This window comes from Carassius gibelio, chromosome A18, assembly GCF_023724105.1.
Source record: "Carassius gibelio isolate Cgi1373 ecotype wild population from Czech Republic chromosome A18, carGib1.2-hapl.c, whole genome shotgun sequence".
In the NCBI taxonomy this organism is placed as follows: domain Eukaryota; kingdom Metazoa; phylum Chordata; class Actinopteri; order Cypriniformes; family Cyprinidae; genus Carassius; species Carassius gibelio.
Window position 1 is genome coordinate 30,269,946 of NC_068388.1, and position 23,573 is coordinate 30,293,518.

At 47.0% G+C, this 23,573-nt stretch overlaps 25 non-coding genes across 25 annotated transcripts; all 25 read left to right on the forward strand.

Annotated features, from left to right (window-relative positions):
• The first annotated feature begins 824 nt into the window (after positions 1-824).
• Positions 825-895, forward strand: trnag-gcc (transfer RNA glycine (anticodon GCC)). The gene has a single exon. It is a non-coding gene; the product is annotated as a tRNA-Gly (tRNA).
• An 806-nt stretch (positions 896-1,701) lies between these two features.
• On the forward strand, positions 1,702-1,772 carry trnag-gcc (transfer RNA glycine (anticodon GCC)). Its single transcript has one exon. It is a non-coding gene; the product is annotated as a tRNA-Gly (tRNA).
• An 806-nt stretch (positions 1,773-2,578) lies between these two features.
• Positions 2,579-2,649, forward strand: trnag-gcc (transfer RNA glycine (anticodon GCC)). Its single transcript has one exon. It is a non-coding gene; the product is annotated as a tRNA-Gly (tRNA).
• An 806-nt stretch (positions 2,650-3,455) lies between these two features.
• Positions 3,456-3,526, forward strand: trnag-gcc (transfer RNA glycine (anticodon GCC)). Its single transcript has one exon. It is a non-coding gene; the product is annotated as a tRNA-Gly (tRNA).
• Positions 3,527-4,332: 806 nt separating this feature from the next.
• Positions 4,333-4,403, forward strand: trnag-gcc (transfer RNA glycine (anticodon GCC)). The gene has a single exon. It is a non-coding gene; the product is annotated as a tRNA-Gly (tRNA).
• An 806-nt stretch (positions 4,404-5,209) lies between these two features.
• trnag-gcc (transfer RNA glycine (anticodon GCC)) lies at positions 5,210-5,280 on the forward strand. The gene has a single exon. It is a non-coding gene; the product is annotated as a tRNA-Gly (tRNA).
• Positions 5,281-6,086: 806 nt separating this feature from the next.
• On the forward strand, positions 6,087-6,157 carry trnag-gcc (transfer RNA glycine (anticodon GCC)). The gene has a single exon. It is a non-coding gene; the product is annotated as a tRNA-Gly (tRNA).
• Positions 6,158-6,963: 806 nt separating this feature from the next.
• trnag-gcc (transfer RNA glycine (anticodon GCC)) lies at positions 6,964-7,034 on the forward strand. Its single transcript has one exon. It is a non-coding gene; the product is annotated as a tRNA-Gly (tRNA).
• Positions 7,035-7,840: 806 nt separating this feature from the next.
• trnag-gcc (transfer RNA glycine (anticodon GCC)) lies at positions 7,841-7,911 on the forward strand. Its single transcript has one exon. It is a non-coding gene; the product is annotated as a tRNA-Gly (tRNA).
• An 806-nt stretch (positions 7,912-8,717) lies between these two features.
• Positions 8,718-8,788, forward strand: trnag-gcc (transfer RNA glycine (anticodon GCC)). Its single transcript has one exon. It is a non-coding gene; the product is annotated as a tRNA-Gly (tRNA).
• Positions 8,789-9,594: 806 nt separating this feature from the next.
• On the forward strand, positions 9,595-9,665 carry trnag-gcc (transfer RNA glycine (anticodon GCC)). The gene has a single exon. It is a non-coding gene; the product is annotated as a tRNA-Gly (tRNA).
• Positions 9,666-10,471: 806 nt separating this feature from the next.
• On the forward strand, positions 10,472-10,542 carry trnag-gcc (transfer RNA glycine (anticodon GCC)). Its single transcript has one exon. It is a non-coding gene; the product is annotated as a tRNA-Gly (tRNA).
• Positions 10,543-11,348: 806 nt separating this feature from the next.
• Positions 11,349-11,419, forward strand: trnag-gcc (transfer RNA glycine (anticodon GCC)). The gene has a single exon. It is a non-coding gene; the product is annotated as a tRNA-Gly (tRNA).
• Positions 11,420-12,225: 806 nt separating this feature from the next.
• Positions 12,226-12,296, forward strand: trnag-gcc (transfer RNA glycine (anticodon GCC)). Its single transcript has one exon. It is a non-coding gene; the product is annotated as a tRNA-Gly (tRNA).
• Positions 12,297-13,102: 806 nt separating this feature from the next.
• Positions 13,103-13,173, forward strand: trnag-gcc (transfer RNA glycine (anticodon GCC)). The gene has a single exon. It is a non-coding gene; the product is annotated as a tRNA-Gly (tRNA).
• Positions 13,174-13,979: 806 nt separating this feature from the next.
• Positions 13,980-14,050, forward strand: trnag-gcc (transfer RNA glycine (anticodon GCC)). The gene has a single exon. It is a non-coding gene; the product is annotated as a tRNA-Gly (tRNA).
• Positions 14,051-15,733: 1,683 nt separating this feature from the next.
• Positions 15,734-15,804, forward strand: trnag-gcc (transfer RNA glycine (anticodon GCC)). The gene has a single exon. It is a non-coding gene; the product is annotated as a tRNA-Gly (tRNA).
• An 806-nt stretch (positions 15,805-16,610) lies between these two features.
• On the forward strand, positions 16,611-16,681 carry trnag-gcc (transfer RNA glycine (anticodon GCC)). Its single transcript has one exon. It is a non-coding gene; the product is annotated as a tRNA-Gly (tRNA).
• Positions 16,682-17,487: 806 nt separating this feature from the next.
• Positions 17,488-17,558, forward strand: trnag-gcc (transfer RNA glycine (anticodon GCC)). Its single transcript has one exon. It is a non-coding gene; the product is annotated as a tRNA-Gly (tRNA).
• Positions 17,559-18,364: 806 nt separating this feature from the next.
• On the forward strand, positions 18,365-18,435 carry trnag-gcc (transfer RNA glycine (anticodon GCC)). The gene has a single exon. It is a non-coding gene; the product is annotated as a tRNA-Gly (tRNA).
• Positions 18,436-19,241: 806 nt separating this feature from the next.
• Positions 19,242-19,312, forward strand: trnag-gcc (transfer RNA glycine (anticodon GCC)). Its single transcript has one exon. It is a non-coding gene; the product is annotated as a tRNA-Gly (tRNA).
• An 806-nt stretch (positions 19,313-20,118) lies between these two features.
• trnag-gcc (transfer RNA glycine (anticodon GCC)) lies at positions 20,119-20,189 on the forward strand. Its single transcript has one exon. It is a non-coding gene; the product is annotated as a tRNA-Gly (tRNA).
• Positions 20,190-20,995: 806 nt separating this feature from the next.
• On the forward strand, positions 20,996-21,066 carry trnag-gcc (transfer RNA glycine (anticodon GCC)). The gene has a single exon. It is a non-coding gene; the product is annotated as a tRNA-Gly (tRNA).
• An 806-nt stretch (positions 21,067-21,872) lies between these two features.
• trnag-gcc (transfer RNA glycine (anticodon GCC)) lies at positions 21,873-21,943 on the forward strand. The gene has a single exon. It is a non-coding gene; the product is annotated as a tRNA-Gly (tRNA).
• An 806-nt stretch (positions 21,944-22,749) lies between these two features.
• On the forward strand, positions 22,750-22,820 carry trnag-gcc (transfer RNA glycine (anticodon GCC)). Its single transcript has one exon. It is a non-coding gene; the product is annotated as a tRNA-Gly (tRNA).
• Positions 22,821-23,573: the final 753 nt, after the last annotated feature.

Consider the following 23,573-nt stretch of genomic DNA (forward strand, 5'->3'; position numbering starts at 1 on the left):
CGATTCCCGGCCAATGCAGCAGAGGTCGTGTTTTTAAGGCCATGTTAGTCGTTCCTCATAAGCGGCAGCTGTCCCCAGAGCCACGAGCACAGCGCAGCTTCTCTCACTGGTGGCTGAATGTCAGAGTTGTTGTTTCCCGCGCAGGAGACCCAGGTTCGATTCCCAGCAGAAGCAAAGCAGTGTATCTTGCTACTTTAGAAGTGGGCAACTTATCAGTGTTTTACAGGGAACTAGTGGAAGCACTCTAGACAATGCTTTTCCATGCTTGTTCAACGAAGTACAAGCAATTATGGCTCATGCACCTGTGAAAAACTCCTGAAGGCAATAAAAAGGCTGCAGGCAAGAAAGGTCATGCTTAAAGAAACCAATGAGAGTAAACTGACCTGTTTGTTGTCTCTAAAAAACACCAGAAGAAAAATGTCCAGGGTCAATGCTGACCTGCATGAAAGTGGAATAAACTGCAAGGTAAGTAATGTAAGATCCCCAAGACAGCGCTACAAGGTCACAGTTGGACAGTGGCTTGTTGGAAGAGCAGGGTAATGACTCCCAGCAAGAACTGACAAATCTGGTGCAGTCCAGGAGGCTGAGGTGCCCTGTGGTTCTTAAGGGAGCTGGTGGCCACAGAAGTTAACGCCTCTCACTTTTGATATTGACCTCCCCCACTCCCCTTTGCTCAGAGACACTTTTGCTCATATCAGTTCATCAAATACCCATGGAACTTGATCAGTTTGTCTGTCAGTTGTTCAGCTTTAGCATTGGTCGATATTACCCAGTTGAAGAGATGCATTTTCGACATAAATTCGTAGAATTCTTGCAGAAATAGAGCATTGGTGGTTCAGTGGTAGAATTCTCGCCTGCCACGCGGGAGACCCGGGTCCGATTCCCGGCCAATGCAGCAGAGGTCGTGTTTTTAAGGCCATGTTAGTCGTTCCTCATAAGCGGCAGCTGTCCCCAGAGCCACGAACACAGCGCAGCTTCTCTCACTGGTGGCTGAATGTCAGAGTTGTTGTTTCCCGCGCAGGAGACCCAGGTTCAATTCCCAGCAGAAGCAAAGCAGTGTATCTTGCTACTTTAGAAGTAGGCAACTTATCAGTGTTTTACAGGGAACTAGTGGAAGCACTCTAGACAATGCTTTTTCATGCTTGTTCAACGAAGTACAAGCAATTATGGCTCATGCACCTGTGAAAAACTCCTGAAGGCAATAAAAAGGCTGCAGGCAAGAAAGGTCATGCTTAAAGAAACCAATGAGAGTAAACTGACCTGTTTGTTGTCTCTAAAAAACACCAGAAGAAAAATGTCCAGGGTCAATGCTGACCTGCATGAAAGTGGAATAAACTGCAAGGTAAGTAATGTAAGATCCCCAAGACAGCGCTACAAGGTCACAGTTGGACAGTGGCTTGTTGGAAGAGCAGGGTAATGACTCCCAGCAAGAACTGACAAATCTGGTGCAGTCCAGGAGGCTGAGGTGCCCTGTGGTTCTTAAGGGAGCTGGTGGCCACAGAAGTTAACGCCTCTCACTTTTGATATTGACCTCCCCCACTCCCCTTTGCTCAGAGACACTTTTGCTCATATCAGTTCATCAAATACCCATGGAACTTGATCAGTTTGTCTGTCAGTTGTTCAGCTTTAGCATTGGTCGATATTACCCAGTTGAAGAGATGCATTTTCGACATAAATTCGTAGAATTCTTGCAGAAACAGAGCATTGGTGGTTCAGTGGTAGAATTCTCGCCTGCCACGCGGGAGACCCGGGTCCGATTCCCGGCCAATGCAGCAGAGGTCGTGTTTTTAAGGCCATGTTAGTCGTTCCTCATAAGCGGCAGCTGTCCCCAGAGCCACGAACACAGCGCAGCTTCTCTCACTGGTGGCTGAATGTCAGAGTTGTTGTTTCCCGCGCAGGAGACCCAGGTTCAATTCCCAGCAGAAGCAAAGCAGTGTATCTTGCTACTTTAGAAGTGGGCAACTTATCAGTGTTTTACAGGGAACTAGTGGAAGCACTCTAGACAATGCTTTTCCATGCTTGTTCAACGAAGTACAAGCAATTATGGCTCATGCACCTGTGAAAAACTCCTGAAGGCAATAAAAAGGCTGCAGGCAAGAAAGGTCATGCTTAAAGAAACCAATGAGAGTAAACTGACCTGTTTGTTGTCTCTAAAAAACACCAGAAGAAAAATGTCCAGGGTCAATGCTGACCTGCATGAAAGTGGAATAAACTGCAAGGTAAGTAATGTAAGATCCCCAAGACAGCGCTACAAGGTCACAGTTGGACAGTGGCTTGTTGGAAGAGCAGGGTAATGACTCCCAGCAAGAACTGACAAATCTGGTGCAGTCCAGGAGGCTGAGGTGCCCTGTGGTTCTTAAGGGAGCTGGTGGCCACAGAAGTTAACGCCTCTCACTTTTGATATTGACCTCCCCCACTCCCCTTTGCTCAGAGACACTTTTGCTCATATCAGTTCATCAAATACCCATGGAACTTGATCAGTTTGTCTGTCAGTTGTTCAGCTTTAGCATTGGTCGATATTACCCAGTTGAAGAGATGCATTTTCCACATAAATTCGTAGAATTCTTGCAGAAATAGAGCATTGGTGGTTCAGTGGTAGAATTCTCGCCTGCCACGCGGGAGACCCGGGTCCGATTCCCGGCCAATGCAGCAGAGGTCGTGTTTTTAAGGCCATGTTAGTCGTTCTTCATAAGCGGCAGCTGTCCCCAGAGCCACGAGCACAGCGCAGCTTCACTCACTGGTGGTTGAATGTCAGAGTTGTTGTTTCCCGCGCAGGAGACCCAGGTTCGATTCCCAGCAGAAGCAAAGCAGTGTATCTTGCTACTTTAGAAGTGGGCAACTTATCAGTGTTTTACAGGGAACTAGTGGAAGCACTCTAGACAATGCTTTTCCATGCTTGTTCAACGAAGTACAAGCAATTATGGCTCATGCACCTGTGAAAAACTCCTGAAGGCAATAAAAAGGCTGCAGGCAAGAAAGGTCATGCTTAAAGAAACCAATGAGAGTAAACTGACCTGTTTGTTGTCTCTAAAAAACACCAGAAGAAAAATGTCCAGGGTCAATGCTGACCTGCATGAAAGTGGAATAAACTGCAAGGTAAGTAATGTAAGATCCCCAAGACAGCGCTACAAGGTCACAGTTGGACAGTGGCTTGTTGGAAGAGCAGGGTAATGACTCCCAGCAAGAACTGACAAATCTGGTGCAGTCCAGGAGGCTGAGGTGCCCTGTGGTTCTTAAGGGAGCTGGTGGCCACAGAAGTTAACGCCTCTCACTTTTGATATTGACCTCCCCCACTCCCCTTTGCTCAGAGACACTTTTGCTCATATCAGTTCATCAAATACCCATGGAACTTGATCAGTTTGTCTGTCAGTTGTTCAGCTTTAGCATTGGTGGATATTACCCAGTTGAAGAGATGCATTTTCGACATAAATTCGTAGAATTCTTGCAGAAATAGAGCATTGGTGGTTCAGTGGTAGAATTCTCGCCTGCCACGCGGGAGACCCGGGTCCGATTCCCGGCCAATGCAGCAGAGGTCGTGTTTTTAAGGCCATGTTAGTCGTTCCTCATAAGCGGCAGCTGTCCCCAGAGCCACGAACACAGCGCAGCTTCTCTCACTGGTGGCTGAATGTCAGAGTTGTTGTTTCCCGTGCAGGAGACCCAGGTTCAATTCCCAGCAGAAGCAAAGCAGTGTATCTTGCTACTTTAGAAGTGGGCAACTTATCAGTGTTTTACAGGGAACTAGTGGAAGCACTCTAGACAATGCTTTTCCATGCTTGTTCAACGAAGTACAAGCAATTATGGCTCATGCACCTGTGAAAAACTCCTGAAGGCAATAAAAAGGCTGCAGGCAAGAAAGGTCATGCTTAAAGAAACCAATGAGAGTAAACTGACCTGTTTGTTGTCTCTAAAAAACACCAGAAGAAAAATGTCCAGGGTCAATGCTGACCTGCATGAAAGTGGAATAAACTGCAAGGTAAGTAATGTAAGATCCCCAAGACAGCGCTACAAGGTCACAGTTGGACAGTGGCTTGTTGGAAGAGCAGGGTAATGACTCCCAGCAAGAACTGACAAATCTGGTGCAGTCCAGGAGGCTGAGGTGCCCTGTGGTTCTTAAGGGAGCTGGTGGCCACAGAAGTTAACGCCTCTCACTTTTGATATTGACCTCCCCCACTCCCCTTTGCTCAGAGACACTTTTGCTCATATCAGTTCATCAAATACCCATGGAACTTGATCAGTTTGTCTGTCAGTTGTTCAGCTTTAGCATTGGTCGATATTGCCCAGTTGAAGAGATGCATTTTCGACATAAATTCGTAGAATTCTTGCAGAAATAGAGCATTGGTGGTTCAGTGGTAGAATTCTCGCCTGCCACGCGGGAGACCCGGGTCCGATTCCCGGCCAATGCAGCAGAGGTCGTGTTTTTAAGGCCATGTTAGTCGTTCCTCATAAGCGGCAGCTGTCCCCAGAGCCACGAACACAGCGCAGCTTCTCTCACTGGTGGCTGAATGTCAGAGTTGTTGTTTCCCGCGCAGGAGACCCAGGTTCGATTCCCAGCAGAAGCAAAGCAGTGTATCTTGCTACTTTAGAAGTGGGCAACTTATCAGTGTTTTACAGGGAACTAGTGGAAGCACTCTAGACAATGCTTTTCCATGCTTGTTCAACGAAGTACAAGCAATTATGGCTCATGCACCTGTGAAAAACTCCTGAAGGCAATAAAAAGGCTGCAGGCAAGAAAGGTCATGCTTAAAGAAACCAATGAGAGTAAACTGACCTGTTTGTTGTCTCTAAAAAACACCAGAAGAAAAATGTCCAGGGTCAATGCTGACCTGCATGAAAGTGGAATAAACTGCAAGGTAAGTAATGTAAGATCCCCAAGACAGCGCTACAAGGTCACAGTTGGACAGTGGCTTGTTGTAAGAGCAGGGTAATGACTCCCAGCAAGAACTGACAAATCTGGTGCAGTCCAGGAGGCTGAGGTGCCCTGTGGTTCTTAAGGGAGCTGGTGGCCACAGAAGTTAACGCCTCTCACTTTTGATATTGACCTCCCCCACTCCCCTTTGCTCAGAGACACTTTTGCTCATATCAGTTCATCAAATACCCATGGAACTTGATCAGTTTGTCTGTCAGTTGTTCAGCTTTAGCATTGGTCGATATTACCCAGTTGAAGAGATGCATTTTCGACATAAATTCGTAGAATTCTTGCAGAAATAGAGCATTGGTGGTTCAGTGGTAGAATTCTCGCCTGCCACGCGGGAGACCCGGGTCCGATTCCCGGCCAATGCAGCAGAGGTCGTGTTTTTAAGGCCATGTTAGTCGTTCCTCATAAGCGGCAGCTGTCCCCAGAGCCACGAGCACAGCGCAGCTTCTCTCACTGGTGGCTGAATGTCAGAGTTGTTGTTTCCCGCGCAGGAGACCCAGGTTCGATTCCCAGCAGAAGCAAAGCAGTGTATCTTGCTACTTTAGAAGTGGGCAACTTATCAGTGTTTTACAGGGAACTAGTGGAAGCACTCTAGACAATGCTTTTCCATGCTTGTTCAACGAAGTACAAGCAATTATGGCTCATGCACCTGTGAAAAACTCCTGAAGGCAATAAAAAGGCTGCAGGCAAGAAAGGTCATGCTTAAAGAAACCAATGAGAGTAAACTGACCTGTTTGTTGTCTCTAAAAAACACCAGAAGAAAAATGTCCAGGGTCAATGCTGACCTGCATGAAAGTGGAATAAACTGCAAGGTAAGTAATGTAAGATCCCCAAGACAGCGCTACAAGGTCACAGTTGGACAGTGGCTTGTTGGAAGAGCAGGGTAATGACTCCCAGCAAGAACTGACAAATCTGGTGCAGTCCAGGAGGCTGAGGTGCCCTGTGGTTCTTAAGGGAGCTGGTGGCCACAGAAGTTAACGCCTCTCACTTTTGATATTGACCTCCCCCACTCCCCTTTGCTCAGAGACACTTTTGCTCATATCAGTTCATCAAATACCCATGGAACTTGATCAGTTTGTCTGTCAGTTGTTCAGCTTTAGCATTGGTCGATATTACCCAGTTGAAGAGATGCATTTTCCACATAAATTCGTAGAATTCTTGCAGAAATAGAGCATTGGTGGTTCAGTGGTAGAATTCTCGCCTGCCACGCGGGAGACCCGGGTCCGATTCCCGGCCAATGCAGCAGAGGTCGTGTTTTTAAGGCCATGTTAGTCGTTCCTCATAAGCGGCAGCTGTCCCCAGAGCCACGAACACAGCGCAGCTTCTCTCACTGGTGGCTGAATGTCAGAGTTGTTGTTTCCCGCGCAGGAGACCCAGGTTCAATTCCCAGCAGAAGCAAAGCAGTGTATCTTGCTACTTTAGAAGTGGGCAACTTATCAGTGTTTTACAGGGAACTAGTGGAAGCACTCTAGACAATGCTTTTCCATGCTTGTTCAACGAAGTACAAGCAATTATGGCTCATGCACCTGTGAAAAACTCCTGAAGGCAATAAAAAGGCTGCAGGCAAGAAAGGTCATGCTTAAAGAAACCAATGAGAGTAAACTGACCTGTTTGTTGTCTCTAAAAAACACCAGAAGAAAAATGTCCAGGGTCAATGCTGACCTGCATGAAAGTGGAATAAACTGCAAGGTAAGTAATGTAAGATCCCCAAGACAGCGCTACAAGGTCACAGTTGGACAGTGGCTTGTTGGAAGAGCAGGGTAATGACTCCCAGCAAGAACTGACAAATCTGGTGCAGTCCAGGAGGCTGAGGTGCCCTGTGGTTCTTAAGGGAGCTGGTGGCCACAGAAGTTAACGCCTCTCACTTTTGATATTGACCTCCCCCACTCCCCTTTGCTCAGAGACACTTTTGCTCATATCAGTTCATCAAATACCCATGGAACTTGATCAGTTTGTCTGTCAGTTGTTCAGCTTTAGCATTGGTCGATATTACCCAGTTGAAGAGATGCATTTTCAACATAAATTCGTAGAATTCTTGCAGAAATAGAGCATTGGTGGTTCAGTGGTAGAATTCTCGCCTGCCACGCGGGAGACCCGGGTCCGATTCCCGGCCAATGCAGCAGAGGTCGTGTTTTTAAGGCCATGTTAGTCGTTCCTCATAAGCGGCAGCTGTCCCCAGAGCCACGAACACAGCGCAGCTTCTCTCACTGGTGGCTGAATGTCAGAGTTGTTGTTTCCCGCGCAGGAGACCCAGGTTCAATTCCCAGCAGAAGCAAAGCAGTGTATCTTGCTACTTTAGAAGTGGGCAACTTATCAGTGTTTTACAGGGAACTAGTGGAAGCACTCTAGACAATGCTTTTCCATGCTTGTTCAACGAAGTACAAGCAATTATGGCTCATGCACCTGTGAAAAACTCCTGAAGGCAATAAAAAGGCTGCAGGCAAGAAAGGTCATGCTTAAAGAAACCAATGAGAGTAAACTGACCTGTTTGTTGTCTCTAAAAAACACCAGAAGAAAAATGTCCAGGGTCAATGCTGACCTGCATGAAAGTGGAATAAACTGCAAGGTAAGTAATGTAAGATCCCCAAGACAGCGCTACAAGGTCACAGTTGGACAGTGGCTTGTTGGAAGAGCAGGGTAATGACTCCCAGCAAGAACTGACAAATCTGGTGCAGTCCAGGAGGCTGAGGTGCCCTGTGGTTCTTAAGGGAGCTGGTGGCCACAGAAGTTAACGCCTCTCACTTTTGATATTGACCTCCCCCACTCCCCTTTGCTCAGAGACACTTTTGCTCATATCAGTTCATCAAATACCCATGGAACTTGATCAGTTTGTCTGTCAGTTGTTCAGCTTTAGCATTGGTCGATATTACCCAGTTGAAGAGATGCATTTTCCACATAAATTCGTAGAATTCTTGCAGAAATAGAGCATTGGTGGTTCAGTGGTAGAATTCTCGCCTGCCACGCGGGAGACCCGGGTCCGATTCCCGGCCAATGCAGCAGAGGTCGTGTTTTTAAGGCCATGTTAGTCGTTCCTCATAAGCGGCAGCTGTCCCCAGAGCCACGAACACAGCGCAGCTTCTCTCACTGGTGGCTGAATGTCAGAGTTGTTGTTTCCCGCGCAGGAGACCCAGGTTCAATTCCCAGCAGAAGCAAAGCAGTGTATCTTGCTACTTTAGAAGTGGGCAACTTATCAGTGTTTTACAGGGAACTAGTGGAAGCACTCTAGACAATGCTTTTCCATGCTTGTTCAACGAAGTACAAGCAATTATGGCTCATGCACCTGTGAAAAACTCCTGAAGGCAATAAAAAGGCTGCAGGCAAGAAAGGTCATGCTTAAAGAAACCAATGAGAGTAAACTGACCTGTTTGTTGTCTCTAAAAAACACCAGAAGAAAAATGTCCAGGGTCAATGCTGACCTGCATGAAAGTGGAATAAACTGCAAGGTAAGTAATGTAAGATCCCCAAGACAGCGCTACAAGGTCACAGTTGGACAGTGGCTTGTTGGAAGAGCAGGGTAATGACTCCCAGCAAGAACTGACAAATCTGGTGCAGTCCAGGAGGCTGAGGTGCCCTGTGGTTCTTAAGGGAGCTGGTGGCCACAGAAGTTAACGCCTCTCACTTTTGATATTGACCTCCCCCACTCCCCTTTGCTCAGAGACACTTTTGCTCATATCAGTTCATCAAATACCCATGGAACTTGATCAGTTTGTCTGTCAGTTGTTCAGCTTTAGCATTGGTCGATATTACCCAGTTGAAGAGATGCATTTTCGACATAAATTCGTAGAATTCTTGCAAAAATAGAGCATTGGTGGTTCAGTGGTAGAATTCTCGCCTGCCACGCGGGAGACCCGGGTCCGATTCCCGGCCAATGCAGCAGAGGTTGTGTTTTTAAGGCCATGTTAGTCGTTCCTCATAAGCGGCAGCTGTCCCCAGAGCCACGAACACAGCGCAGCTTCTCTCACTGGTGGCTGAATGTCAGAGTTGTTGTTTCCCGCGCAGGAGACCCAGGTTCAATTCCCAGCAGAAGCAAAGCAGTGTATCTTGCTACTTTAGAAGTGGGCAACTTATCAGTGTTTTACAGGGAACTAGTGGAAGCACTCTAGACAATGCTTTTCCATGCTTGTTCAACGAAGTACAAGCAATTATGGCTCATGCACCTGTGAAAAACTCCTGAAGGCAATAAAAAGGCTGCAGGCAAGAAAGGTCATGCTTAAAGAAACCAATGAGAGTAAACTGACCTGTTTGTTGTCTCTAAAAAACACCAGAAGAAAAATGTCCAGGGTCAATGCTGACCTGCATGAAAGTGGAATAAACTGCAAGGTAAGTAATGTAAGATCCCCAAGACAGCGCTACAAGGTCACAGTTGGACAGTGGCTTGTTGGAAGAGCAGGGTAATGACTCCCAGCAAGAACTGACAAATCTGGTGCAGTCCAGGAGGCTGAGGTGCCCTGTGGTTCTTAAGGGAGCTGGTGGCCACAGAAGTTAACGCCTCTCACTTTTGATATTGACCTCCCCCACTCCCCTTTGCTCAGAGACACTTTTGCTCATATCAGTTCATCAAATACCCATGGAACTTGATCAGTTTGTCTGTCAGTTGTTCAGCTTTAGCATTGGTCGATATTACCCAGTTGAAGAGATGCATTTTCCACATAAATTCGTAGAATTCTTGCAGAAATAGAGCATTGGTGGTTCAGTGGTAGAATTCTCGCCTGCCACGCGGGAGACCCGGGTCCGATTCCCGGCCAATGCAGCAGAGGTCGTGTTTTTAAGGCCATGTTAGTCGTTCCTCATAAGCGGCAGCTGTCCCCAGAGCCACGAACACAGCGCAGCTTCTCTCACTGGTGGCTGAATGTCAGAGTTGTTGTTTCCCGCGCAGGAGACCCAGGTTCAATTCCCAGCAGAAGCAAAGCAGTGTATCTTGCTACTTTAGAAGTGGGCAACTTATCAGTGTTTTACAGGGAACTAGTGGAAGCACTCTAGACAATGCTTTTCCATGCTTGTTCAACGAAGTACAAGCAATTATGGCTCATGCACCTGTGAAAAACTCCTGAAGGCAATAAAAAGGCTGCAGGCAAGAAAGGTCATGCTTAAAGAAACCAATGAGAGTAAACTGACCTGTTTGTTGTCTCTAAAAAACACCAGAAGAAAAATGTCCAGGGTCAATGCTGACCTGCATGAAAGTGGAATAAACTGCAAGGTAAGTAATGTAAGATCCCCAAGACAGCGCTACAAGGTCACAGTTGGACAGTGGCTTGTTGGAAGAGCAGGGTAATGACTCCCAGCAAGAACTGACAAATCTGGTGCAGTCCAGGAGGCTGAGGTGCCCTGTGGTTCTTAAGGGAGCTGGTGGCCACAGAAGTTAACGCCTCTCACTTTTGATATTGACCTCCCCCACTCCCCTTTGCTCAGAGACACTTTTGCTCATATCAGTTCATCAAATACCCATGGAACTTGATCAGTTTGTCTGTCAGTTGTTCAGCTTTAGCATTGGTCGATATTACCCAGTTGAAGAGATGCATTTTCGACATAAATTCGTAGAATTCTTGCAGAAATAGAGCATTGGTGGTTCAGTGGTAGAATTCTCGCCTGCCACGCGGGAGACCCGGGTCCGATTCCCGGCCAATGCAGCAGAGGTCGTGTTTTTAAGGCCATGTTAGTCGTTCCTCATAAGCGGCAGCTGTCCCCAGAGCCACGAACACAGCGCAGCTTCTCTCACTGGTGGCTGAATGTCAGAGTTGTTGTTTCCCGCGCAGGAGACCCAGGTTCAATTCCCAGCAGAAGCAAAGCAGTGTATCTTGCTACTTTAGAAGTGGGCAACTTATCAGTGTTTTACAGGGAACTAGTGGAAGCACTCTAGACAATGCTTTTCCATGCTTGTTCAACGAAGTACAAGCAATTATGGCTCATGCACCTGTGAAAAACTCCTGAAGGCAATAAAAAGGCTGCAGGCAAGAAAGGTCATGCTTAAAGAAACCAATGAGAGTAAACTGACCTGTTTGTTGTCTCTAAAAAACACCAGAAGAAAAATGTCCAGGGTCAATGCTGACCTGCATGAAAGTGGAATAAACTGCAAGGTAAGTAATGTAAGATCCCCAAGACAGCGCTACAAGGTCACAGTTGGACAGTGGCTTGTTGGAAGAGCAGGGTAATGACTCCCAGCAAGAACTGACAAATCTGGTGCAGTCCAGGAGGCTGAGGTGCCCTGTGGTTCTTAAGGGAGCTGGTGGCCACAGAAGTTAACGCCTCTCACTTTTGATATTGACCTCCCCCACTCCCCTTTGCTCAGAGACACTTTTGCTCATATCAGTTCATCAAATACCCATGGAACTTGATCAGTTTGTCTGTCAGTTGTTCAGCTTTAGCATTGGTCGATATTACCCAGTTGAAGAGATGCATTTTCCACATAAATTCGTAGAATTCTTGCAGAAATAGAGCATTGGTGGTTCAGTGGTAGAATTCTCGCCTGCCACGCGGGAGACCCGGGTCCGATTCCCGGCCAATGCAGCAGAGGTCGTGTTTTTAAGGCCATGTTAGTCGTTCCTCATAAGCGGCAGCTGTCCCCAGAGCCACGAGCACAGCGCAGCTTCTCTCACTGGTGGCTGAATGTCAGAGTTGTTGTTTCCCGCGCAGGAGACCCAGGTTCGATTCCCAGCAGAAGCAAAGCAGTGTATCTTGCTACTTTAGAAGTGGGCAACTTATCAGTGTTTTACAGGGAACTAGTGGAAGCACTCTAGACAATGCTTTTCCATGCTTGTTCAACGAAGTACAAGCAATTATGGCTCATGCACCTGTGAAAAACTCCTGAAGGCAATAAAAAGGCTGCAGGCAAGAAAGGTCATGCTTAAAGAAACCAATGAGAGTAAACTGACCTGTTTGTTGTCTCTAAAAAACACCAGAAGAAAAATGTCCAGGGTCAATGCTGACCTGCATGAAAGTGGAATAAACTGCAAGGTAAGTAATGTAAGATCCCCAAGACAGCGCTACAAGGTCACAGTTGGACAGTGGCTTGTTGGAAGAGCAGGGTAATGACTCCCAGCAAGAACTGACAAATCTGGTGCAGTCCAGGAGGCTGAGGTGCCCTGTGGTTCTTAAGGGAGCTGGTGGCCACAGAAGTTAACGCCTCTCACTTTTGATATTGACCTCCCCCACTCCCCTTTGCTCAGAGACACTTTTGCTCATATCAGTTCATCAAATACCCATGGAACTTGATCAGTTTGTCTGTCAGTTGTTCAGCTTTAGCATTGGTCGATATTACCCAGTTGAAGAGATGCATTTTCGACATAAATTCGTAGAATTCTTGCAGAAATAGAGCATTGGTGGTTCAGTGGTAGAATTCTCGCCTGCCACGCGGGAGACCCGGGTCCGATTCCCGGCCAATGCAGCAGAGGTCGTGTTTTTAAGGCCATGTTAGTCGTTCCTCATAAGCGGCAGCTGTCCCCAGAGCCACGAACACAGCGCAGCTTCTCTCACTGGTGGCTGAATGTCAGAGTTGTTGTTTCCCGCGCAGGAGACCCAGGTTCAATTCCCAGCAGAAGCAAAGCAGTGTATCTTGCTACTTTAGAAGTGGGCAACTTATCAGTGTTTTACAGGGAACTAGTGGAAGCACTCTAGACAATGCTTTTCCATGCTTGTTCAACGAAGTACAAGCAATTATGGCTCATGCACCTGTGAAAAACTCCTGAAGGCAATAAAAAGGCTGCAGGCAAGAAAGGTCATGCTTAAAGAAACCAATGAGAGTAAACTGACCTGTTTGTTGTCTCTAAAAAACACCAGAAGAAAAATGTCCAGGGTCAATGCTGACCTGCATGAAAGTGGAATAAACTGCAAGGTAAGTAATGTAAGATCCCCAAGACAGCGCTACAAGGTCACAGTTGGACAGTGGCTTGTTGGAAGAGCAGGGTAATGACTCCCAGCAAGAACTGACAAATCTGGTGCAGTCCAGGAGGCTGAGGTGCCCTGTGGTTCTTAAGGGAGCTGGTGGCCACAGAAGTTAACGCCTCTCACTTTTGATATTGACCTCCCCCACTCCCCTTTGCTCAGAGACACTTTTGCTCATATCAGTTCATCAAATACCCATGGAACTTGATCAGTTTGTCTGTCAGTTGTTCAGCTTTAGCATTGGTCGATATTACCCAGTTGAAGAGATGCATTTTCGACATAAATTCGTAGAATTCTTGCAGAAATAGAGCATTGGTGGTTCAGTGGTAGAATTCTCGCCTGCCACGCGGGAGACCCGGGTCCGATTCCCGGCCAATGCAGCAGAGGTCGTGTTTTTAAGGCCATGTTAGTTGTTCCTCATAAGCGGCAGCTGTCCCCAGAGCCACGAACACAGCGCAGCTTCTCTCACTGGTGGCTGAATGTCAGAGTTGTTGTTTCCCGCGCAGGAGACCCAGGTTCAATTCCCAGCAGAAGCAAAGCAGTGTATCTTGCTACTTTAGAAGTGGGCAACTTATCAGTGTTTTACAGGGAACTAGTGGAAGCACTCTAGACAATGCTTTTCCATGCTTGTTCAACGAAGTACAAGCAATTATGGCTCATGCACCTGTGAAAAACTCCTGAAGGCAATAAAAAGGCTGCAGGCAAGAAAGGTCATGCTTAAAGAAACCAATGAGAGTAAACTGACCTGTTTGTTGTCTCTAAAAAACACCAGAAGAAAAATGTCCAGGGTCAATGCTGACCTGCATGAAAGTGGAATAAACTGCAAGGTAAGTAATGTAAGATCCCCAAGACAGCGCTACAAGGTCACAGTTGGACAGTGGCTTGTTGGAAGAGCAGGGTAATGACTCCCAGCAAGAACTGACAAATCTGGTGCAGTCCAGGAGGCTGAGGTGCCCTGTGGTTCTTAAGGGAGCTGGTGGCCACAGAAGTTAACGCCTCTCACTTTTGATATTGACCTCCCCCACTCCCCTTTGCTCAGAGACACTTTTGCTCATATCAGTTCATCAAATACCCATGGAACTTGATCAGTTTGTCTGTCAGTTGTTCAGCTTTAGCATTGGTCGATATTACCCAGTTGAAGAGATGCATTTTCGACATAAATTCGTAGAATTCTTGCAGAAATAGAGCATTGGTGGTTCAGTGGTAGAATTCTCGCCTGCCACGCGGGAGACCCGGGTCCGATTCCCGGCCAATGCAGCAGAGGTCGTGTTTTTAAGGCCATGTTAGTCGTTCCTCATAAGCGGCAGCTGTCCCCAGAGCCACGAACACAGCGCAGCTTCTCTCACTGGTGGCTGAATGTCAGAGTTGTTGTTTCCCGCGCAGGAGACCCAGGTTCAATTCCCAGCAGAAGCAAAGCAGTGTATCTTGCTACTTTAGAAGTGGGCAACTTATCAGTGTTTTACAGGGAACTAGTGGAAGCACTCTAGACAATGCTTTTCCATGCTTGTTCAACGAAGTACAAGCAATTATGGCTCATGCACCTGTGAAAAACTCCTGAAGGCAATAAAAAGGCTGCAGGCAAGAAAGGTCATGCTTAAAGAAACCAATGAGAGTAAACTGACCTGTTTGTTGTCTCTAAAAAACACCAGAAGAAAAATGTCCAGGGTCAATGCTGACCTGCATGAAAGTGGAATAAACTGCAAGGTAAGTAATGTAAGATCCCCAAGACAGCGCTACAAGGTCACAGTTGGACAGTGGCTTGTTGGAAGAGCAGGGTAATGACTCCCAGCAAGAACTGACAAATCTGGTGCAGTCCAGGAGGCTGAGGTGCCCTGTGGTTCTTAAGGGAGCTGGTGGCCACAGAAGTTAACGCCTCTCACTTTTGATATTGACCTCCCCCACTCCCCTTTGCTCAGAGACACTTTTGCTCATATCAGTTCATCAAATACCCATGGAACTTGATCAGTTTGTCTGTCAGTTGTTCAGCTTTAGCATTGGTCGATATTACCCAGTTGAAGAGATGCATTTTCCACATAAATTCGTAGAATTCTTGCAGAAATAGAGCATTGGTGGTTCAGTGGTAGAATTCTCGCCTGCCACGCGGGAGACTCGGGTCCGATTCCCGGCCAATGCAGCAGAGGTCGTGTTTTTAAGGCCATGTTAGTCGTTCCTCATAAGCGGCAGCTGTCCCCAGAGCCACGAGCACAGCGCAGCTTCTCTCACTGGTGGCTGAATGTCAGAGTTGTTGTTTCCCGCGCAGGAGACCCAGGTTCGATTCCCAGCAGAAGCAAAGCAGTGTATCTTGCTACTTTAGAAGTGGGCAACTTATCAGTGTTTTACAGGGAACTAGTGGAAGCACTCTAGACAATGCTTTTCCATGCTTGTTCAACGAAGTACAAGCAATTATGGCTCATGCACCTGTGAAAAACTCCTGAAGGCAATAAAAAGGCTGCAGGCAAGAAAGGTCATGCTTAAAGAAACCAATGAGAGTAAACTGACCTGTTTGTTGTCTCTAAAAAACACCAGAAGAAAAATGTCCAGGGTCAATGCTGACCTGCATGAAAGTGGAATAAACTGCAAGGTAAGTAATGTAAGATCCCCAAGACAGCGCTACAAGGTCACAGTTGGACAGTGGCTTGTTGTAAGAGCAGGGTAATGACTCCCAGCAAGAACTGACAAATCTGGTGCAGTCCAGGAGGCTGAGGTGCCCTGTGGTTCTTAAGGGAGCTGGTGGCCACAGAAGTTAACGCCTCTCACTTTTGATATTGACCTCCCCCACTCCCCTTTGCTCAGAGACACTTTTGCGCATATCAGTTCATCAAATACCCATGGAACTTGATCAGTTTGTCTGTCAGTTGTTCAGCTTTAGCATTGGTCGATATTACCCAGTTGAAGAGATGCATTTTCGACATAAATTCGTAGAATTCTTGCAGAAATAGAGCATTGGTGGTTCAGTGGTAGAATTCTCGCCTGCCACGCGGGAGACCCGGGTCCGATTCCCGGCCAATGCAGCAGAGGTCGTGTTTTTAAGGCCATGTTAGTCGTTCCTCATAAGCGGCAGCTGTCCCCAGAGCCACGAGCACAGCGCAGCTTCTCTCACTGGTGGCTGAATGTCAGAGTTGTTGTTTCCCGCGCAGGAGACCCAGGTTCGATTCCCAGCAGAAGCAAAGCAGTGTATCTTGCTACTTTAGAAGTGGGCAACTTATCAGTGTTTTACAGGGAACTAGTGGAAGCACTCTAGACAATGCTTTTCCATGCTTGTTCAACGAAGTACAAGCAATTATGGCTCATGCACCTGTGAAAAACTCCTGAAGGCAATAAAAAGGCTGCAGGCAAGAAAGGTCATGCTTAAAGAAACCAATGAGAGTAAACTGACCTGTTTGTTGTCTCTAAAAAACACCAGAAGAAAAATGTCCAGGGTCAATGCTGACCTGCATGAAAGTGGAATAAACTGCAAGGTAAGTAATGTAAGATCCCCAAGACAGCGCTACAAGGTCACAGTTGGACAGTGGCTTGTTGGAAGAGCAGGGTAATGACTCCCAGCAAGAACTGACAAATCTGGTGCAGTCCAGGAGGCTGAGGTGCCCTGTGGTTCTTAAGGGAGCTGGTGGCCACAGAAGTTAACGCCTCTCACTTTTGATATTGACCTCCCCCACTCCCCTTTGCTCAGAGACACTTTTGCTCATATCAGTTCATCAAATACCCATGGAACTTGATCAGTTTGTCTGTCAGTTGTTCAGCTTTAGCATTGGTCGATATTACCCAGTTGAAGAGATGCATTTTCGACATAAATTCGTAGAATTCTTGCAGAAATAGAGCATTGGTGGTTCAGTGGTAGAATTCTCGCCTGCCACGCGGGAGACCCGGGTCCGATTCCCGGCCAATGCAGCAGAGGTCGTGTTTTTAAGGCCATGTTAGTCGTTCCTCATAAGCGGCAGCTGTCCCCAGAGCCACGAACACAGCGCAGCTTCTCTCACTGGTGGCTGAATGTCAGAGTTGTTGTTTCCCGCGCAGGAGACCCAGGTTCAATTCCCAGCAGAAGCAAAGCAGTGTATCTTGCTACTTTAGAAGTAGGCAACTTATCAGTGTTTTACAGGGAACTAGTGGAAGCACTCTAGACAATGCTTTTTCATGCTTGTTCAACGAAGTACAAGCAATTATGGCTCATGCACCTGTGAAAAACTCCTGAAGGCAATAAAAAGGCTGCAGGCAAGAAAGGTCATGCTTAAAGAAACCAATGAGAGTAAACTGACCTGTTTGTTGTCTCTAAAAAACACCAGAAGAAAAATGTCCAGGGTCAATGCTGACCTGCATGAAAGTGGAATAAACTGCAAGGTAAGTAATGTAAGATCCCCAAGACAGCGCTACAAGGTCACAGTTGGACAGTGGCTTGTTGGAAGAGCAGGGTAATGACTCCCAGCAAGAACTGACAAATCTGGTGCAGTCCAGGAGGCTGAGGTGCCCTGTGGTTCTTAAGGGAGCTGGTGGCCACAGAAGTTAACGCCTCTCACTTTTGATATTGACCTCCCCCACTCCCCTTTGCTCAGAGACACTTTTGCTCATATCAGTTCATCAAATACCCATGGAACTTGATCAGTTTGTCTGTCAGTTGTTCAGCTTTAGCATTGGTCGATATTACCCAGTTGAAGAGATGCATTTTCGACATAAATTCGTAGAATTCTTGCAGAAACAGAGCATTGGTGGTTCAGTGGTAGAATTCTCGCCTGCCACGCGGGAGACCCGGGTCCGATTCCCGGCCAATGCAGCAGAGGTCGTGTTTTTAAGGCCATGTTAGTCGTTCCTCATAAGCGGCAGCTGTCCCCAGAGCCACGAACACAGCGCAGCTTCTCTCACTGGTGGCTGAATGTCAGAGTTGTTGTTTCCCGCGCAGGAGACCCAGGTTCAATTCCCAGCAGAAGCAAAGCAGTGTATCTTGCTACTTTAGAAGTGGGCAACTTATCAGTGTTTTACAGGGAACTAGTGGAAGCACTCTAGACAATGCTTTTCCATGCTTGTTCAACGAAGTACAAGCAATTATGGCTCATGCACCTGTGAAAAACTCCTGAAGGCAATAAAAAGGCTGCAGGCAAGAAAGGTCATGCTTAAAGAAACCAATGAGAGTAAACTGACCTGTTTGTTGTCTCTAAAAAACACCAGAAGAAAAATGTCCAGGGTCAATGCTGACCTGCATGAAAGTGGAATAAACTGCAAGGTAAGTAATGTAAGATCCCCAAGACAGCGCTACAAGGTCACAGTTGGACAGTGGCTTGTTGGAAGAGCAGGGTAATGACTCCCAGCAAGAACTGACAAATCTGGTGCAGTCCAGGAGGCTGAGGTGCCCTGTGGTTCTTAAGGGAGCTGGTGGCCACAGAAGTTAACGCCTCTCACTTTTGATATTGACCTCCCCCACTCCCCTTTGCTCAGAGACACTTTTGCTCATATCAGTTCATCAAATACCCATGGAACTTGATCAGTTTGTCTGTCAGTTGTTCAGCTTTAGCATTGGTCGATATTACCCAGTTGAAGAGATGCATTTTCCACATAAATTCGTAGAATTCTTGCAGAAATAGAGCATTGGTGGTTCAGTGGTAGAATTCTCGCCTGCCACGCGGGAGACCCGGGTCCGATTCCCGGCCAATGCAGCAGAGGTCGTGTTTTTAAGGCCATGTTAGTTGTTCCTCATAAGCGGCAGCTGTCCCCAGAGCCACGAACACAGCGCAGCTTCTCTCACTGGTGGCTGAATGTCAGAGTTGTTGTTTCCCGCGCAGGAGACCCAGGTTCAATTCCCAGCAGAAGCAAAGCAGTGTATCTTGCTACTTTAGAAGTGGGCAACTTATCAGTGTTTTACAGGGAACTAGTGGAAGCACTCTAGACAATGCTTTTCCATGCTTGTTCAACGAAGTACAAGCAATTATGGCTCATGCACCTGTGAAAAACTCCTGAAGGCAATAAAAAGGCTGCAGGCAAGAAAGGTCATGCTTAAAGAAACCAATGAGAGTAAACTGACCTGTTTGTTGTCTCTAAAAAACACCAGAAGAAAAATGTCCAGGGTCAATGCTGACCTGCATGAAAGTGGAATAAACTGCAAGGTAAGTAATGTAAGATCCCCAAGACAGCGCTACAAGGTCACAGTTGGACAGTGGCTTGTTGGAAGAGCAGGGTAATGACTCCCAGCAAGAACTGACAAATCTGGTGCAGTCCAGGAGGCTGAGGTGCCCTGTGGTTCTTAAGGGAGCTGGTGGCCACAGAAGTTAACGCCTCTCACTTTTGATATTGACCTCCCCCACTCCCCTTTGCTCAGAGACACTTTTGCTCATATCAGTTCATCAAATACCCATGGAACTTGATCAGTTTGTCTGTCAGTTGTTCAGCTTTAGCATTGGTCGATATTACCCAGTTGAAGAGATGCATTTTCGACATAAATTCGTAGAATTCTTGCAGAAATAGAGCATTGGTGGTTCAGTGGTAGAATTCTCGCCTGCCACGCGGGAGACCCGGGTCCGATTCCCGGCCAATGCAGCAGAGGTCGTGTTTTTAAGGCCATGTTAGTCGTTCCTCATAAGCGGCAGCTGTCCCCAGAGCCACGAACACAGCGCAGCTTCTCTCACTGGTGGCTGAATGTCAGAGTTGTTGTTTCCCGCGCAGGAGACCCAGGTTCAATTCCCAGCAGAAGCAAAGCAGTGTATCTTGCTACTTTAGAAGTGGGCAACTTATCAGTGTTTTACAGGGAACTAGTGGAAGCACTCTAGACAATGCTTTTCCATGCTTGTTCAACGAAGTACAAGCAATTATGGCTCATGCACCTGTGAAAAACTCCTGAAGGCAATAAAAAGGCTGCAGGCAAGAAAGGTCATGCTTAAAGAAACCAATGAGAGTAAACTGACCTGTTTGTTGTCTCTAAAAAACACCAGAAGAAAAATGTCCAGGGTCAATGCTGACCTGCATGAAAGTGGAATAAACTGCAAGGTAAGTAATGTAAGATCCCCAAGACAGCGCTACAAGGTCACAGTTGGACAGTGGCTTGTTGGAAGAGCAGGGTAATGACTCCCAGCAAGAACTGACAAATCTGGTGCAGTCCAGGAGGCTGAGGTGCCCTGTGGTTCTTAAGGGAGCTGGTGGCCACAGAAGTTAACGCCTCTCACTTTTGATATTGACCTCCCCCACTCCCCTTTGCTCAGAGACACTTTTGCTCATATCAGTTCATCAAATACCCATGGAACTTGATCAGTTTGTCTGTCAGTTGTTCAGCTTTAGCATTGGTCGATATTACCCAGTTGAAGAGATGCATTTTCCACATAAATTCGTAGAATTCTTGCAGAAATAGAGCATTGGTGGTTCAGTGGTAGAATTCTCGCCTGCCACGCGGGAGACCCGGGTCCGATTCCCGGCCAATGCAGCAGAGGTCGTGTTTTTAAGGCCATGTTAGTCGTTCCTCATAAGCGGCAGCTGTCCCCAGAGCCACGAGCACAGCGCAGCTTCTCTCACTGGTGGCTGAATGTCAGAGTTGTTGTTTCCCGCGCAGGAGACCCAGGTTCGATTCCCAGCAGAAGCAAAGCAGTGTATCTTGCTACTTTAGAAGTGGGCAACTTATCAGTGTTTTACAGGGAACTAGTGGAAGCACTCTAGACAATGCTTTTCCATGCTTGTTCAACGAAGTACAAGCAATTATGGCTCATGCACCTGTGAAAAACTCCTGAAGGCAATAAAAAGGCTGCAGGCAAGAAAGGTCATGCTTAAAGAAACCAATGAGAGTAAACTGACCTGTTTGTTGTCTCTAAAAAACACCAGAAGAAAAATGTCCAGGGTCAATGCTGACCTGCATGAAAGTGGAATAAACTGCAAGGTAAGTAATGTAAGATCCCCAAGACAGCGCTACAAGGTCACAGTTGGACAGTGGCTTGTTGTAAGAGCAGGGTAATGACTCCCAGCAAGAACTGACAAATCTGGTGCAGTCCAGGAGGCTGAGGTGCCCTGTGGTTCTTAAGGGAGCTGGTGGCCACAGAAGTTAACGCCTCTCACTTTTGATATTGACCTCCCCCACTCCCCTTTGCTCAGAGACACTTTTGCGCATATCAGTTCATCAAATACCCATGGAACTTGATCAGTTTGTCTGTCAGTTGTTCAGCTTTAGCATTGGTCGATATTACCCAGTTGAAGAGATGCATTTTCGACATAAATTCGTAGAATTCTTGCAGAAATAGAGCATTGGTGGTTCAGTGGTAGAATTCTCGCCTGCCACGCGGGAGACCCGGGTCCGATTCCCGGCCAATGCAGCAGAGGTCGTGTTTTTAAGGCCATGTTAGTCGTTCCTCATAAGCGGCAGCTGTCCCCAGAGCCACGAGCACAGCGCAGCTTCTCTCACTGGTGGCTGAATGTCAGAGTTGTTGTTTCCCGCGCAGGAGACCCAGGTTCGATTCCCAGCAGAAGCAAAGCAGTGTATCTTGCTACTTTAGAAGTGGGCAACTTATCAGTGTTTTACAGGGAACTAGTGGAAGCACTCTAGACAATGCTTTTCCATGCTTGTTCAACGAAGTACAAGCAATTATGGCTCATGCACCTGTGAAAAACTCCTGAAGGCAATAAAAAGGCTGCAGGCAAGAAAGGTCATGCTTAAAGAAACCAATGAGAGTAAACTGACCTGTTTGTTGTCTCTAAAAAACACCAGAAGAAAAATGTCCAGGGTCAATGCTGACCTGCATGAAAGTGGAATAAACTGCAAGGTAAGTAATGTAAGATCCCCAAGACAGCGCTACAAGGTCACAGTTGGACAGTGGCTTGTTGGAAGAGCAGGGTAATGACTCCCAGCAAGAACTGACAAATCTGGTGCAGTCCAGGAGGCTGAGGTGCCCTGTGGTTCTTAAGGGAGCTGGTGGCCACAGAAGTTAACGCCTCTCACTTTTGATATTGACCTCCCCCACTCCCCTTTGCTCAGAGACACTTTTGCTCATATCAGTTCATCAAATACCCATGGAACTTGATCAGTTTGTCTGTCAGTTGTTCAGCTTTAGCATTGGTCGATATTACCCAGTTGAAGAGATGCATTTTCGACATAAATTCGTAGAATTCTTGCAGAAATAGAGCATTGGTGGTTCAGTGGTAGAATTCTCGCCTGCCACGCGGGAGACCCGGGTCCGATTCCCGGCCAATGCAGCAGAGGTCGTGTTTTTAAGGCCATGTTAGTCGTTCCTCATAAGCGGCAGCTGTCCCCAGAGCCACGAACACAGCGCAGCTTCTCTCACTGGTGGCTGAATGTCAGAGTTGTTGTTTCCCGCGCAGGAGACCCAGGTTCAATTCCCAGCAGAAGCAAAGCAGTGTATCTTGCTACTTTAGAAGTAGGCAACTTATCAGTGTTTTACAGGGAACTAGTGGAAGCACTCTAGACAATGCTTTTTCATGCTTGTTCAACGAAGTACAAGCAATTATGGCTCATGCACCTGTGAAAAACTCCTGAAGGCAATAAAAAGGCTGCAGGCAAGAAAGGTCATGCTTAAAGAAACCAATGAGAGTAAACTGACCTGTTTGTTGTCTCTAAAAAACACCAGAAGAAAAATGTCCAGGGTCAATGCTGACCTGCATGAAAGTGGAATAAACTGCAAGGTAAGTAATGTAAGATCCCCAAGACAGCGCTACAAGGTCACAGTTGGACAGTGGCTTGTTGGAAGAGCAGGGTAATGACTCCCAGCAAGAACTGACAAATCTGGTGCAGTCCAGGAGGCTGAGGTGCCCTGTGGTTCTTAAGGGAGCTGGTGGCCACAGAAGTTAACGCCTCTCACTTTTGATATTGACCTCCCCCACTCCCCTTTGCTCAGAGACACTTTTGCTCATATCAGTTCATCAAATACCCATGGAACTTGATCAGTTTGTCTGTCAGTTGTTCAGCTTTAGCATTGGTCGATATTACCCAGTTGAAGAGATGCATTTTCGACATAAATTCGTAGAATTCTTGCAGAAACAGAGCATTGGTGGTTCAGTGGTAGAATTCTCGCCTGCCACGCGGGAGACCCGGGTCCGATTCCCGGCCAATGCAGCAGAGGTCGTGTTTTTAAGGCCATGTTAGTCGTTCCTCATAAGCGGCAGCTGTCCCCAGAGCCACGAACACAGCGCAGCTTCTCTCACTGGTGGCTGAATGTCAGAGTTGTTGTTTCCCGCGCAGGAGACCCAGGTTCAATTCCCAGCAGAAGCAAAGCAGTGTATCTTGCTACTTTAGAAGTGGGCAACTTATCAGTGTTTTACAGGGAACTAGTGGAAGCACTCTAGACAATGCTTTTCCATGCTTGTTCAACGAAGTACAAGCAATTATGGCTCATGCACCTGTGAAAAACTCCTGAAGGCAATAAAAAGGCTGCAGGCAAGAAAGGTCATGCTTAAAGAAACCAATGAGAGTAAACTGACCTGTTTGTTGTCTCTAAAAAACACCAGAAGAAAAATGTCCAGGGTCAATGCTGACCTGCATGAAAGTGGAATAAACTGCAAGGTAAGTAATGTAAGATCCCCAAGACAGCGCTACAAGGTCACAGTTGGACAGTGGCTTGTTGGAAGAGCAGGGTAATGACTCCCAGCAAGAACTGACAAATCTGGTGCAGTCCAGGAGGCTGAGGTGCCCTGTGGTTCTTAAGGGAGCTGGTGGCCACAGAAGTTAACGCCTCTCACTTTTGATATTGACCTCCCCCACTCCCCTTTGCTCAGAGACACTTTTGCTCATATCAGTTCATCAAATACCCATGGAACTTGATCAGTTTGTCTGTCAGTTGTTCAGCTTTAGCATTGGTCGATATTACCC